The 15,897-nt window shown below is 56.3% G+C and overlaps 1 long non-coding RNA gene across 2 annotated transcripts in view; it reads right to left on the bottom strand.

Moving 5' to 3' along the window:
• The window catches only part of LOC144373095 (uncharacterized), a 58,937-nt gene extending 47,601 nt beyond the window's left edge, over nucleotides 1-11,336 (bottom strand). The window contains exon 1 of one of the 2 annotated variants that reach the window (XR_013432880.1): nucleotides 11,064-11,336. This is a non-coding gene — a long non-coding RNA (uncharacterized LOC144373095). The remainder of the gene's footprint in view (nucleotides 1-11,063) is intronic. The other variant, XR_013432879.1, reaches the window with a different exon arrangement.
• Between the last annotated feature and the right edge of the window lie 4,561 nt (nucleotides 11,337-15,897).

A 15,897-nucleotide genomic window follows, 5' to 3' on the forward strand; every position in this document is an offset into this window, starting at 1 on the left:
TCACCTCTCCCACAGGCTGGGCCTTCCTGGGGGACCCAGGCACCCCCGTGCCTGGTATTGGTTCAACTGGAATCCCAGCCGTTCCCCTTCTGAGCTCCCCTTCCCCCAGCTAGGCGCTTTGCACCCTCTCTCTATCTTCCAGTGTTTGAATGTCAGACTCCCTTTCCTGAGTTCTATGTCAGCTCACCACAGAGCCAAGATGGAGGCCTCAGAAAGACCCTGTGGAATCTCTCCAGGTGAAGTGCTCTCTAGAGTCCCTGTGAGGCTGTCATCAGGGACGATGGAAAGCTCAGTTGCAGAGAAGGCGTGGGAGCATGGGGTTAAGGACCTGTCTGGGTCTGCTGCCAACAGACAGAAGGTTCTACCAATTGCTCTGTCCCTCAGTTTCCCACCAAGAAAGGAAGGATAATAAAAAACACCTTGTAGGACTGATGGGAAGATTAAGTGACTTTATTACAGAATATTTATCTCTGTACTTGGCAAACACTGAACAGACACCATTCTATTACTGCCAAGACCAATAAACACTAGAGGCAGGAAAACCCAGTGTAGTCAGAGTTGGTGTCATCTAGGAATCAAGTGTCACTGGTCCTAGGACGACCAATCTGAAGCAACCTGACCCACTCCGGGCTGGTCATTTCTAACGGTGTCAGGGCCATTCTGCCCTACATCCCTCCACAGAATATGAGCTCAGTAAGGGCAGCACCCTCCCCTGCCTGTCCCCAGCACACAGTGGTGCAGGGTTGTGGGAAAAGCCTGTCAATCCACCCACTAGATAAGTTCACAGTGTGACCTTGACCAAAGTCTCAAACATAGTCTTCTTGGAATGGATTCTCCACTGCCCAAAGTGCAGATCCCTAGTGAGCCGATACCACCCTTCCCAGGTGCTGGGGATCAGAGTGAAAAGGCAAGGGGCTCTGTCCAGTGGAAAACTGCCTAGTGTCAAATCACTTAACATTTATTAGGCACTTGCTGTAGGGCAGGCACCCATCCTAGCACCTTACAAGATTTCGATCACTTATTTAAACAACTCTGAATTTGATCCTATTTTGTTCATGAAGCAAATTGCCGCCAAGGCTTAAGCAATTTGCCGACGGCTGCTCAGGTACCCGGGATCTGGGAGTTCAGACGGGGGCTTCTGGGCCAGAGCTCCAGCTCCTCATCTGCCAGAGCACAGAGAATGCAAAAGAGCTGGGAGGAGACAGGCTGGGGCGGTGCAGAAATGCACGAGGGTCCAGGAGGTGACCCAGAAAGCTTGGGAGAGCAGCTATGGAAAGAAGAATGGGCCTAGGGAGTTTAGGATCCAATCTGTCATTAGTGCTGCCCACTTTTTTGAGTCCACGCGCACCAGGCCTGTCTGGGTGTATTTTCTCATTTAACATTTGCAATCACCAAGGGAAGCCATCAACCCCACTTCACAGATGGGAAACCGCAGGCTCAGAGGGAGACTCACCTGCCCGCTGATAAGTGGGGATCTAGGGCTGAAGTTCAAGTTGGCCCCATGGTCCCTGATCTTTACCACTTGATCACAAACGGGTACTGGGGACAAGAAGGAGGGACCAATGCAGAAAGAGAAGAGCCACCCGGTCTTTACCTGGGGTGACAGTTTTGCCTGTCTGCCCCACGCTGAGGGTACAGCTCCAGCTCACATGAGCGTGTGTGCATGTTCTGGGTGACGGAGGCAGTCAAGAGCCTGGGCAAAGGGCCTGCCCCCTATAACGGGGAAGCAAACAGAACAAACTACTGCAGATGGGCCGGGGACGGAGATCTCACTCCCTCCCGCCCTCCCTGCGCTCCTCGGGACTGGAGAGCGAGCAGGCAGCCACCCTCCCAGCTCTTCCCAGGCTTCAGGTGACAGACCCTCCCTGGTATTCTCAGCTCCCATTCACTGAGCACCTGCTGCACACACCAGCCCACAAGCTTCTCAACTCCACACAAGCTGAAGTTCAAGTTGGCCCCATGGTCCCTGATCTTTACCACTTGATCACAAAGAAGAAGCCACCCGCCACTCCTCACAGCGCCACCCTGAGGAGGGCTTTAGCTTCATCTTGGCCACAGAGGAGGAAACTGAGGGTCAGAGATGGACACCTGCTTCAGCCAGCTGGGACTAAGTGGCACTGTCTGGCTGCATCTAACCTGCCATGTGGCCTCAGACAGAGTCCCTTTCCCCTTTTGAGTCTCAGCCTCTCCAGGAGTAAGTTAGTGTGGGTGATACCAAAGCTCATTTCCACTCAGGCCTGTGAGCCCTTGTGGCCCCTGCCACCCTCCCCTGCCCACTGCTCTCCAGCAGGACACCAAGTCACCACCCCGGACACTCAGGGGCAAGGAAAGACGAAGTACTGTTTTTTGCCCAAACCAGCCCAGGACACCAGGAACCACAAAACCACAGGATTGCCTTGCCCCTGGTCATGGGAGTAGCAGCCCAGAGGGCAGAGGGGACAGCCACCCCATGCAGTCAGGACTTCCTCTCCCCACTTCCCAGCAGGCAGGGTGCACAGGAGCAGAGGAGGCAGGATCAGGCTCTGTGCCCTCCGGGTCTCTGGGGGCTGAGAGAGTGGGATGGAGGTCACTCTAGAAGAGTCCTGAGGCTGAGTTCAAGGGGAGGTCTGGGGACAGGTCTGTGGCTCTGGAGGGAACTTCTGCCCACTCTGCCCTGTTGCTGGGAATGTCTGGAGGCATCTGGGAGGCCCTGTCCCCTCACTCCTGTCCCTGAAGTAGCTAAAATTCCAGATGCTGGAGCCTCCTGGCCCTGGGGACAGGTGCACAGCGGAGGTCAGGCTCACCCCTCACTCCACCAGCCTCCCCGCCTCACTGCTGCCCCCTGAAGTCCACGCTCCACACGGCAGCCAGGGCCTCTGAACAGTCCATACTGAGTCATCTCCCTGGCGCCCTCCAGTGATTTCCCATCACTCAGAACAAAATGCCACCGCCCCCAATTCCAAGGAAGGCCCTCCCTGATGGCCCCCCGCCATGCCCACCTCTTCCCACTCCCTGCCCCTCACTGCTTCTGCCCGGTTGCGTGGGCCTTCCCACTGCCCATAACACCCAGGCTCCCGGTCCGTCCTTCTGCACTTGCTGTTTTTCCTGCTGGGAAGTCCCACGACCTTGGCTCTCAGCTTAGGTGCTGGCTCCTGCCCTGGCACCGCCTGGAGCAGCTCCATCCCTCACTGCCACTCGCTAGGCACCGTCCTGTCCTCTCCGACGTGCTCTTTCTGGCTGGCCGATGTTCCCGTTTAGCCTCCTGCTTCCTCCCCTGGAATGGAGCTCCCCAGGGGCAGGGACCTGGCTGCCCACTCGCTGGTCTCAGCAATGAGTCGTGGCCTCGTTGGGTCCCCACAGCCTGGCAGAAGGTGATGCTGTCGCTCAGAGAAGTGGAGAGGACTGCTCGGGCCCGGCCAAGAGGGTGGCAGGATTCGAACCCAAGGTGGCCTGGTGCCCAGGCGGTCTCCAGAGAGCCTCACAAGGCAGTGTCCACATCCGGGGGCTCTTGCCCACAGGACACTCGCCCACAATGACGCTCTCAGGGAGGGTACCAGGACGTGAGCCCCGCCCCACTGTCCCAGCGGTCCTCCTGAAGAGACTGGCTGGCTTCACCCTCACCTCCCGGGCTCCGCAGGCCTAGCAGCAGCACAGTGAGGAGGCAGCCATTCACCAGGCTGCGTCCCAGGAGGCCGCAGGTCCACCGCTCACACTTCCTAAGGACCTGCCACCTGCTCCAGCCTGCGGCGGAAGAACGCAGTCAGCAGGAGCCATTGGCACCAAGGGAGGGAGGCCACCAGACACCAGGGACTCCTCAGCCTCCTGGTGGGAGGAGACCAAGGATGGGGAGGGAGAAGGACAGCCCAAGGCCACAGAGCCTAACAGTGGCAGGCCCCATGGCTAGGGACTCTAGCGCCAGGACCCCTGAGAGCGCCAGGTGATGCAGAGGCTCAGCATGGGACAGAATGCAGCTGGGAGCTGCCAGGCACTGGGGACAGGAAGGCTGGAGTGGGGTTGAGGCCCTGGGGCAGGGAAGGCCCTCAGAGTCCCGCCTGCCTCCAAGCACCCACTTAGCTGAGGAGTAGAGGAGACCCATCTGCTCTGAGAATGGATGGCCCCTTGGGATCCTGGGCAGCTCCTGGGAGGGTCAGACTCAGGCCACCCGCACAACGGCCAGTTTCTGCTCCTGGCTATGTGCCAGGAGACGGGGGTTACAGGTCTGCGGAGACCCCCGAGAAGGCCACAGCAGCACCAGACTGGGCCAACCCAATGTCATCCATGGACACTGCCACGTCCATCCCCCAACACACTCAGCCTAAAGAGACCAGAGGCCGGAGCCCACGCCCCCGGGATGGGCCTCAGAAACGGTGCCACCTGCCGCCGAAGGAAACCAGGCACAAACGGTGCGCTGCATGGACCAGGCAGACAGCGCTTCAAACCAGGCCAGCCAAGGGGAAAGCAAGGGCAGGGGACTGGCAAAGGGCCACGTGGGGATTGGGGACATGATCTGCACTTTGGTCCAGTGGTGTGCAGGTGTGCCCTTGGGACAGTCAAGCTGCCTGCGACGTACCCTCTCTCTCCGGCAGAACGCACCACTCCGCCCTGGGGAAGGTGCGGGCCGCCAGCCACAGCAGCAGACTGCCATGGAGCCCCCGTGTGCCAGCCAGAGCCCGGCTCTTCTGAAGCACTTCAGATGAAACCCTCCCATCAAAACAGGCGGCAACCACTCAGAGAGGGGACACGTTGTCCCAAGTGACACAGCAAAAAGTGGCGCAGCCAGGTTTGAATTTGGGCCCATTGCAAAAGACCTCCAAGGCCCACTCCTACTACCTCGGCAGTCCCCTGTCCCCATCCTGCCCTGTCCACACTCTGGGCTGCCAGTCCCTCCCCACAGCTACCCTCCGCTCCAGGCCTGAACAGGAGCTTGCGCAAAATAGCAGCTTAGGAAATGCATCCTTCCTCCCCTTCCCGCTCCCTCCACCCTCCCTCGCTCCTCTAAGGGCACATCTCTGAGGTCATTTCAGCCCTGGACCTCAGTCCGATAAGAAGGAACTCCAAACACAGGGCAGCTGGGGACAGGGGCGGTGCTGACTAGGGGTCTTTCTCCACCCCTGGGATCACCTAGCCCAGCCTGTGGCCCCAGAGAGGCAGGAGGGCTTGAGGTTAGAGTCCCCACCCTTGGCTCTGATTCCCAAGTGACGCAACCCAGCGTCTGGATTCAGAGAGTCATAAAATGTTTATTTGGAATAACAACTACCACCACGACCATTTGTCCCTCTCCTCTCCTGTGCCAAGAGCTCTGCTGGGTACGGCAAGTAGCCGACAGCCTCCAAAGCAGGTGCCATCGGGATCCCACTTACAGATGAGAAAACCGAGGCTCCAGGGGTCAAGCATGTGCGCGCAGCCTCAGCGCGAGGAAGCAGCAGGGTCCGAGGCCAACTCCAGTCTGCGTAGCTTCGAGTCTGGGCCACAGCACTGGGCTTGTCCCCCTACATGTCACTGCTGAAAACAGCCCTTGCGTTGGTCCGTCCCAGCCGTGTCATTTTACAGATGGGAAGACTGAGGCCCGGGAAGGGAGAGTGCTTGGTTCAGGGTCACATCAAAGGTGAGTGGCCCATCTTGGGCTGGAAGGCAGGTCCCCACCCTTGGCCTCACTCTCAGTGGCCAGACCTGAGCCAGGAGCAGGCCACGTGCACCTGGCTGGGCGTGGGAGGCAGCAGGGAGGTGGGAGGCTGGGGTTCCAGCCAGAGGTAAATATTGATATGACTGTGTTTACACGGTAACTGGACTCCTCCTGGCTGCCGCCTCCTTTCTCCCAGACAAGGAGGGAAGGAGTCTGTGGGGAGAGGAGGCTTGTGGGCCAGGGGCATGGGGTCAGAAAGCCCGGGACATCCACAGCTGGGGGGGCCTGGAGTCTGGGAGATGGGGGTCACAGGCCTGGGTTTGAGTCCTGGCCCTGCCAGTGGGTTCCAAGACACTTAGTGAATGGGGACGAAAGGGCTTTCTACCTGTCACAAGCACAAAGGTCAAAGATAAATAATCAGCAGCTCAGCATGGCCAGCGTCCACCCTGTCCACCCCGTTAGCTTCTGAGAGCTTCACCCCTGGTGGGGTGGGGGGCTTTCCCAGGAAAGTGGAGTTTCACTAAATCTAGTGGCACCCTGGGGTGAGGCCACGGCTCTGAAGAATGGGGTGGCAGGCGCTGCCTCACACCAGCCCCTGGCTCCTGAGAGGCTCCTGAGCCTCGCCTTTGGCTTCCACAACTCAAAAAGTGGCTGCTGCCTGGGGGTGGTGCAAAGATCAGGGAGATTACATTTGTTTGTTTGTTTGTTTGTTTTGAGGGATTGAGAATCCAACCCAGGGCCCCTCTACTGCTGATCCTCATCCCAGCCCTTTTCAGTTTTTATTTTGAGACAGTTCCTTGCTTAGTTGCAGAAGCTGGCCTCAAACTTGCGATCCTCCTACTTCAGCTTCCCAAGTCACCAGGATGATAGAGTGCACCACCACGCCCAGCAAAGGGCACATTCAGGTGCCAGGCAGGCGTGTAGTAGGTGCTCATTTCACGCCTCAGTCTTCCCCCATACACATCCCATGGCTCTCAATCCCCCTTTAGCAGAAGCATTCTGGGCTTAGCTCCCTCTTGGGCCCTGATGGCAGCCCCTCCCTCAGCTGATTCCCTGAATTTTCTCCAGAAATCTGCTCCTCTGTATATTATCCCCCCAAGCCCTGGGGGGGGAGCCATTCCTAAGCTTGTCAGGGGCCAGGACAGGCCTGCAGACACCCCAGCCACCCTGACCTGCAGGGCCCCGAGACAGGGTGGCAGCCCAGGCGGAGACTGGTGCCACTCCTCACTGCCTGCTGACATGGCTCTGGAAGGATGGACAGCCCCCCATTCTTATCTGTGGATGAGTGAAGCACCTAGGGGCACTGCCGCCAGCCGCCACCTCCCCGGGATGGCTTCCCTGATGCGCGCACCCTGGCGGGAGGCCTGCATCACACCCTGGATGGCGCTTGGTGTTGTCCTGGTGGAGGGAAGGTTGAGGGGGGGGGAGGCCGGGGCCCACAGGGGAAGGGGCTGCAGGGGCCCTCAGCTCCTCGTCTTCGTGACCCTCTAGGCAGCGTGATGGAGTGGCCTGGGGGTGCAGGGCAGTGCCCGGCGACCGACCACCGGTGTCCCCCCAGGCCCCTCTCGTGGCCTCCTAACTGCCCCCTACCATTCCTGCCTTCAGGTACCCTCTCTGCTCCCCTGGCTCCGCATGTCTCCTTGGCAACTGTAACTACACTGGTCATTTCCTGCCCACATCAGCCTGTCCCCAGCTGTGGCAGAGAGACCCTGCTGCCCTCCATGCTGACCCCGGCCCCAGCGCCATTTGAGCCAGGCACTTGTTGAGTATATATAGGAACAAAGCTCCTTGGCCGTGGCCCGGGCACTGGCCTTGCCAGCTGAAAAGACACTGAGCAGAGGCACAAAAGGTCGTCACCATTTGCTGAAGGTCCCCCTCCCTATAAACCCCAGAGCGTGGACTTCAGCTAAGCCACGATCTCAGCTCAGGCCAGGGCACTGCCGCCGACCCCAGGGCTTTGCACCGGAGCCCTGCTCCTCGTCTGCCAGGGGTGAGCCCTCGGCTGCTGGCAGGAAACGAGGGCTCACCCCTCGACACAAAGCGACAACATCCTTACTTACCCCAAACCTAGCAATGCAAGGAAACATGAGTAACCCGGTTACCAGACAGGTGCTGGCCATCCAAGTGGCTGAGGCGCGACTGTGGCCTGGCATGCAGCCGTCCTCCTACCTGCAAACGATAACCTTGCCCCTCGTGTTTTTAATGGTGTCCGCACCCATTGTGTCCTCACAATGGTACCCCAAGAAACGGAGCAATCTGCCCCCCTTGGTAGGGAAGGTGCACAGACAGGGAGGGTGGCTGACCCAAGGTCACACAGCAAGTTGGTAGTTCAACAGGATTCAAACTTGGGTCCTGGACCTGTCCTCAGTTCCACCACTGGGAATAAAGATGGCCCGCAGTTCTTAGGTCCCCGCTGGGAACGGGAAGGCACCGTGCGGGCAGAGGGGAAGCTGGGCTTGTCTTCTTCCCCAGAGCCTGCCTGTCTGGCTCACGTCTCAAACATCCAGGCGATGGGTGCCTGTCCTGGCACTGTGCCCTGGCAGCCTCACACACCTCTCTGTGCCTGATGTTGGGTGGTCTGAGGACAGCCAGAGGCACGGGGTACAAAAAGCCACCTCATCCCCAGCCTGCACGGAGGTGGGGTGGGTCCACTGGGTTTTTTTTCCTTTTTAATAATGTTATTATATTTTTATGCCTTTATTTTATTTATTTTCAGGTGGTGCTGAAGCTGGAACCCGGGGAGCACTCCCCCCGGGAGCCCCAGCCCAGACCCTCCACTGAGTTTTAAGATCAGTGCTGACTCCCTGCCACGGGGGAGAGACCTGGTGGGGAGCGGAGCTTGGGGGAGTCAGGCAGCAGAGCAGGAAGCAGCCCACACGGTCTGCCAAGGAGCCCCATCAGGACCCAGGGGAACCTTGGCCACGCTGGAGGGGAAGGGCACTAGACTTCAGTGTCCACAGAGCAGGAGATCAGGGGCAAACGCTGTGGCAGTCCTGAATCACCCCCACCTCAGGAATGATGGCCCAGGGACCCCTGTTTGGGGGAGAGCTAAATGACAGGGGCCAAGGAAGCCTGTCACAGGTGGTGTGTCAAGGATCCACCCTGGGGCCTCCACTCAGCCTGCTGCACCCTGCTCTCTGCCCCTGCGCCCCTCTACCTGTTTCCCCCCCTCTTCCCGGCTCCCTCACACACTTGCCAGGCCAGCTCCATCCTGGGCTTTCAGAGTTCCATGTCACTCAGCTCCTATGTCACCCAGGTCCCTGAACTGGGATGAATTTTCCAATTCACATGCCACCTGCTCAGTGATGCCTTCTCTCATCTCTCCAGCCAGAAGTCAGCCCTCTCCTGGTGTGATACTGCTACCTCTCCTAAGGACATGCCACATAGCCTGAGGACCAGGTAGACATTGAAGGACTGGTGGACGCTCTCTTAACATGGTATTTCAGTTTTTTCTTCCCCTGCACAAGGTTTGGTATAATAAGTGTTCAATAAATCTCTGTTGAATGACACACAAAATATTATCTACATATCACTGTCTTCTTCTCCTCATATCATGATAAACATTAATCTTTCTTCCAGACTTTCAAACAGGTCAGACATTAGGTAGAACTTCCCAACCTGAGCTCAAGGTTGTAAAAGTAAGGAAACTAAGCTATATCCAAGCAAAACATTCTCACTTGGGTTATCTCAACCAATTTCCAAGTCATCCCTAGAAGATAAGACTTATCATCTCCTGTCATTGATGAGCCAAGTTGTAACCCAGGGAAAATGGTGCAACTTGACCAAAGTCCCTGTGGGGAAGTAAAGGAGCTGGAACTCGAACCCAGAACTGTTTGATGCCAGAATCTGGAATCTTCCTGATGGGCTGGGAGGCTTCTCAGATGTGAGGTTCTGGAAAGTGTCACCAAGACAAGGTGGGGACCTCTCCCTCTTCCTCTTTATGATGGTTTTTAAGGAGGAAAAAAGACTTCCTTCCATGTAACTTAGGTCAGAGTGGGCTTGAAGGCACAATGGGTGACATGATCTCACAGACTTACCCTCTTTTATGACTCATATTTTAAGACTTTGAATCAAGTGCTGGTCCCCGGGTAATGCACCCTAACAGTGAAACTGACCAAGCAGAGCATTCCTGTGGGATTCTTAAATCAGAGGTAGGTGGAGTCCAAGACCGTGTCTGGGTGCTTTGGCAGGTAGAATAAAGCCACAGTTCTCTAAAGAGGTAGGTGGTGGTACACAGGAGGAAGATTCTAGTTGGTGCATAAGGAAGAAAATTCTAGAAGTGACTGACAGGGAAAGGGAGTTTGTAAGGAGTCTCTTGGAGCTGAGCAGAGCAGGGAGTGGTCCTGGGTAGTCACTGGGGGCTCTTCAGCTGTTCCCAATGTGCCCCTCAGTCTTGGCAGCAGCATCACAAGAGAAATAGAAGAGCTGCATCCCTGGGACTGGCATCCACCATCACTGGCACATGCTCTTCTGGGGCCTGACCTGATGCCTTGTGCCTACTGCAGAGGGCACAGAACCTGACTGGTAGGCGACAGAATCAGAGGGACTTGTCCATTGGAAAAGGGCCAAAGAGAAGCAGGTGGCCTCTTCCTGGTGATGGAGAGGAAATCTCCAGGCCCTGGAGAGGTGACCAGAGGCCTTGGCTCTGGGCGGAGCCAACTCCCTCCAGACAAGGACCATGTTGGATCAGCCTGGACCAAAAGGATTTCCCTGAGGGCTTCAGAGACCCCCATGAAACTTCCTCCCCTTGGTCCCACTTTTCTCTGGTGCCTCTGCCCATCCCTGCCAGCACCTGGCCCCTCCTCTGAAGACTTGCTGGGAGACGCTGGGGAGACCAGACCTCTGGACGTGGAGCCTCCAAGTGCCCCTGGTCACTGACAGCCTCCATCCTGGCCTGGCCACAATCACCAACCCTTATGCCACAGCGGGATCAGCAGTCTCGGAGTGTCCCAGTCTAGCCCTGCGAATGCTCACGGTGCAGCCACACACCACTTCCCAATGGAGCCCCAGAATGCCCCCAGCTTTCCGGACACTCAGGTCCAGGTGGATTCAGAGCCTCGGAATCACCACCACCCTCAAACCCGACCAAGCGCGCTGCCAAGGGTCTGCACGCCAAGCAGGGTGAAAGGACTTCCAGATGTCCCAAATCAGGCCGCACCAACGGTCCCCAAGCCGAACCGGCCACCGCGAGTCCTCCCCACCCAGCCCGGGCCGGCTGCCCAGAACCAAGCTCCACGCGACCGGCCTCAGGCCATGAAGCCAGAGCGGGGCGTGGGGACCCGGGCGACCCGAGCCCTGCCCGGGCGCCCCTCAGCTCCACGCTCCCGAGGGCCGAGCGGGGGCTGCACTGCAGCGGGCGCCCAGGCCCCGCGAGTCGGGCGGGCCCGGGTGCCATCCGCGGCGGCCGGCGGAGACCGTCGAGGCTGGACCTGAACAGTGCGCAGGCTGGAACCTCACTCACCATAGCGCGTGTGCTCGGCTCCGGCCCGGCTCGGGCTCCCGGTTCGCGGCTTCCGGCTGGCGGCTCCGGCTCCGACTCTGGCTCCGGCTCCGACTCTGTCTCCGGCTCCTAGCGCGCTGCGCAGCTCAGACAGCGCGGCAGGCTGGCCCGGGCCGCGCGCCTGGCTCCCCGCTGGCGCTCGAGGCTCTGGTGTCCACTCCCTGGAAGGCAGGGCCCGCCCCGGGCCAATGGCGGGGCGCGGGAGCCCGGGCCGGTTGGCACAGCCAATCACACGCGGAGGCCAGACTGCCCCCCCGCCCGCCCCCCCCCCCCCCCCCCCGTGAGCCCCTTAACCCTTGGCGTGCAGGGAGCTCGAGTCCAGGGCTGCCTGGGGACCTCAGAGGGGCCGGCGCGGGCTCCAGCCTCGGGCTTCGCGGTGCAGAGTCCAGACCCGCCGAGACTGGCTTTGAGGGCAGGAGGAGTCGGGGAGAGGCTGTGTGGTGTCCTGTGCGGGGCGCGGGAGTCTTGGCGACCTTTGTCTCCTGCCTGGCGCCTGCACTGGAGTATGACCCGGTGCTCTGCAGCTGTGTGTGTGTGTGTGTGTGTGTGTGTGTGTATGAGAGAGAGAGAGAGAGAGAGAGAGAGAGAGAGAGAGAGAGAGAGAGAGAGAGAGAGAAGGGGGAAGGGGTGGATTCTGCATGCCTGTGTGTTTATGTGTGAAGGAAAGACAGACGGCTATATTTGGGGATTGTTACTGCACGTGTGTGTGTGTGTGTGAGAGAGAGAGGGGGGGGACGAGTGGGTGTGGGAGGGAAGCAGAGAGGAGCACGGGCTTTCCAGGTGTGTGCATTGGTAGATTCAGCAGAGAAACTGTCTCTACATGTACATTGTGGAGGTGCGGGTGAAGCAGGAAAAATAAAACAGAAAACATGCCTCTCTGTATGTTTTTATGATGTGTAATTTGTACATTTGCTTTATGTTGTGTATGTGCAAGGGTGTGGTGGAAAGAGACTTTGTGTCTCTTTTATAATCAAGAAGAGAGCAAATCCCTGTGGGTTTTTTTGGTGTCTCTTGTGCATGTGTGTATGTGCGCACAGGAGAGGGATATGGTTAGGGATTTGCTACAACTTTGTTTGTGGCCCAATTTGTGAGACAGAGGGAGAAAAACACTGTGTGTGCCGTGAAAGCGTTGAGCATTTATTGTGTGTGTTTCACCATCCTCTATGTTTGGGTTAAGGAACTAATGTGGAGCTGGCATGATGAGTACCTGTTAAGAAAAGCAAAGGCAGCCTAGAGGAATTGGGACTTGGGTTTTGAAGCATGACTAAGAGTTTGTGAGCTCCCAAGGAAAGACCTGGGAAGTCTTGCCTACTCCCCACAGGGGACGAAGGGTTGAACTGGCTGGGGATGACAGTGGACTGAGGAGAAAAGAGAACCTAACACTGGGAGGGAACAGTAGAAGCAGTTGGCTGGACCCTTGTCCAGGAACTAGCTCAGAGTGACCCTGGGAATACCAGGGAGAGAAGAGCTAGGTGCAGAGTCCTGGGCAGCTGGTATGAGGACCCGCAGGGCGGGGAGGGGCTCTGAGCAAATAACTCTCTGCAGCACTGGCCCCCTTTGTTTGACAGTGCTCAGAATTCTTCACTGTAGAGGGAAGGACACAGGGAGGATGGCCAGGAGGCGTGTGGAGTGCCACAGGTAGGGAGCAAGGTGAAGAGCAGAGGGCCACCCAAGCCACTCACTGGGCTGGCAGCAGAACCAGTGCCTCCCAACACCAAGCCAAGTCTGTTCCATCCCCCAGGCTGCCCTGGGAGATGCAGCCCCTGGTCTTATGCGGCTCAAGGGGAAGCACTTGAAGTTTGCTGCCAACTCCAATGCTTACCTCTGTCTCCTTGGGGTCCTCAGAGGTCATCTCCCCCAAGCTCTCTGGGAACACCAGCTGTAGTAAGCATTGAGCATTTAATGTGTGCCAGACATTTATCATTTGGTAGGTGCTTTGTGGCATTTTCTTAGTAATTCTGACAATTCTATATTACAGATGTTATGATTCCCATAATATCCCATGGCCACCCACGTCCACACTGCAGGTGGGAAAATCAGTATTCAGAGAGGGAAAGTGATTTGCTCCAGGAAGCACAGCTATTCTGAAGGGATTCTCATCTGCTGGCCTCCTGCATCTGCTCAACATTCATGCCCTCTCTGATCAACACATGGTGATTGTGGTTGGGAGAACATGTTTCCCTGGTTAGACTCCTAGAGATGGAGAGCTACTCCAGCCTCTGGTCACAGCGATTGCTCAGTCATAGAACATCAGGGCTCAAATTGGCAGAAAAGCCAATTTAATCTGGCCAACCAAAAACAAAGAACTCTTTTGCCTATATAACTACAAAGTACAGGGGAAAGCTAGCTTTAGGCATGGCTCCTTGAGGAGCTCAGACAATGCCATTAGGATTCAATATCCTTCACTCCATCTCTCAGAACAGTTTCCTTTTCTCCTGGCCTGTTTTTGGCAGTTCTCGCCTCATGATGACAAGGTGGCTGCCAGCAATACCAGGCTCACATCCTACTGCCTCAGCACCTCCAACAGAAATAGGGATTCATTGTTCCCAATAGTTTCAACCACATTCCCCAATCCAAGACTCATTGGCTCTCATTGAGACATGTGTCAGTTCTTTGGCCAATCACCAGGACCAAGGGTTCTGATAGGTCAGACCACTCAGAGTGGGACCCACTGAGGTGACCTAGCCCGTGCTCTGGTTGGGGTCCAGTTTCTAGCTTTCCCAGCCTTAACACTCACCAGGATCCAAAAGGAATAGCCCAAGAATTTGCAAAGAGGCTTACTGGTCAGTACGTGGTGACAGCTGATTTTGGTGTCATTCTAACTCTGCTCGGCCTCTGTTACCCTGTACGGAATAGGTGCTCGGGACTGTCTAGCACACAGTGGGTCCTCAAGGCCTCCCTTTTGGTTGGCTGATTTTTTTTTAACCGATGCCACATGTGTGCCAAGTCAGTCATCTCCCGGCCAACCTGGGCAGCCCAAGGCGTGCAGACAGAGTGAGACAGAGAAGAGATTTTAATTTTGCTTTGTTTTCATAACTTAAATGAAACTACAGTCAAGGGCTCCTGGGGAAATCACTGAAATGTTCAGGGACTGGCACTAGCTTGGCTGAGAGGACATAGTCAGGAAGACACGAGGAGGAGTCCACGAAGAGGCTGGCAGGGGAGGGCACCGGCTTCAGACCAACTGGCCTCTGCTCAGGGCAGTCAGGATGGGGCTCCCAGACTGATCGAGACCTTAGTTGAATTGCTTCACCCTCTGGACCTCAATTCCTCTCCTCTGTGCATAGGACATGATGATAGTTCCAATGTTCCCAGGAAGTTGCAAGGTGGAAAGATCCAGCACAGTTCTGGACACACACAGGAGACTGTCAATAAATGGGGATCCCCCTCCCTCTTCAGCTCTTCCTTATCTCTCATACAGCTGAAGCTCTTTGGGGAGGGGAAATGCCACACGGCTCTGTGGTAGCAGCACAGAGCTCTAAATCATGGGCCAGAAGGGCACAGCAGTTAAGAGTCCCGACCTCGGAGCTAGGTTACTTGGGTTCCCATCTCAGCTTACTAGCCGTGTGATCTGAACTTCAGCTTCTATCTGTAGTGTAGTCATGATGATACCAGCCTTGATCTCCTAAGACTTTATAAATGAAAAAGTGGAAAAGTGGAAAGCACCTGTTGGGGGTAAAGGTCAATGGTAGAGTGTGTGCCTAGACTGCATGAGGCTCTGGGTTCCATCCCCAGCACCAAAATAAATCAGAGCTCCCGATAGATAGGAAGCTCTCAAGAAACCAGAATGCAAGCCAGCTCTTGTGTTCAAGAAGTCTCCTGCTATACTTGGTCTGGTCAGCCTCATAGCTGCCCCGTGACAGGACCTGCCACCATGACTTGAGGTCTGCAAGGACTAGAATCTCTGGATTACCATTCCTGGCTGACCCTCACTCCACTCCTGGCCTGGAGGTGAGGAGAAACCTGACTGCAGAGGTGGCTCAGTGTACTGGGTACCATGGTTTAAATAAGCCTCCAATGTTCTGGAAATTTCATCTCCAGAAATCTTGATAATGGTAATTAGAGGTGGAGATCAATAGATGGAGATCATTTGTCTTGCAGTGATTAGAATTAGATGAGGTCACAAGGTTGGGGCCCCTAGGATGGCAGTTGTGGCTTTATTAAAAGAGGAACAGAGACCGGAGTTAGCCTGCTTGCTCTGCCTTACTGTGTAAGGCACTCCACCATGTTCTCCTGCAGCAGGAGGCCCTCACCAGATGCCGATGCCAGGCTCTTGGACTATAAGAAATACATTTATTTTTCTTATAAATTACCCAGTTGGTGACACTCAGTTGCAGCAATAGAAAATGGACCAGGACAGTGGACTTTGAGGTCAGACTCAAAGTAGGTCTGAATCTGTTCCACCACTTCCTGGCTCCTTTACCCTCCAGATCCCAGTTTCCCAATAGGAATGACAATGTCCCTCTCACAGAGCTGATTTGAGGATTACAGAGGATCCCACATGCAAAGCCCTGACAAAGGAGCCAGGCCCCCCCAGAGTGGAGGCTCAGGGGAGAGTGGTTTCCTGCCCCACCTTCTGGGCTGGCGCTCTGCCCCTTCCTGGCTCTGGCACTGCCCACTGAGTTCAAAAGTGGCTGCTGCAGCTGTTGTTTCTGAAAATACATTCCCTGGCTGCTTTCTGTCTTTTCATCCAAGTCTTTCCCAAATCCTTCAACAGTCTCAAATTGGGGGTTTCAAAACACACACACACACACAAAAAAAAAAAAAACCCTCAAACTCTGACCTCTGTGTCCCA

This window comes from Ictidomys tridecemlineatus, unplaced genomic scaffold (genome assembly GCF_052094955.1).
Source record: "Ictidomys tridecemlineatus isolate mIctTri1 unplaced genomic scaffold, mIctTri1.hap1 Scaffold_231, whole genome shotgun sequence".
NCBI lineage: Eukaryota > Metazoa > Chordata > Mammalia > Rodentia > Sciuridae > Ictidomys > Ictidomys tridecemlineatus.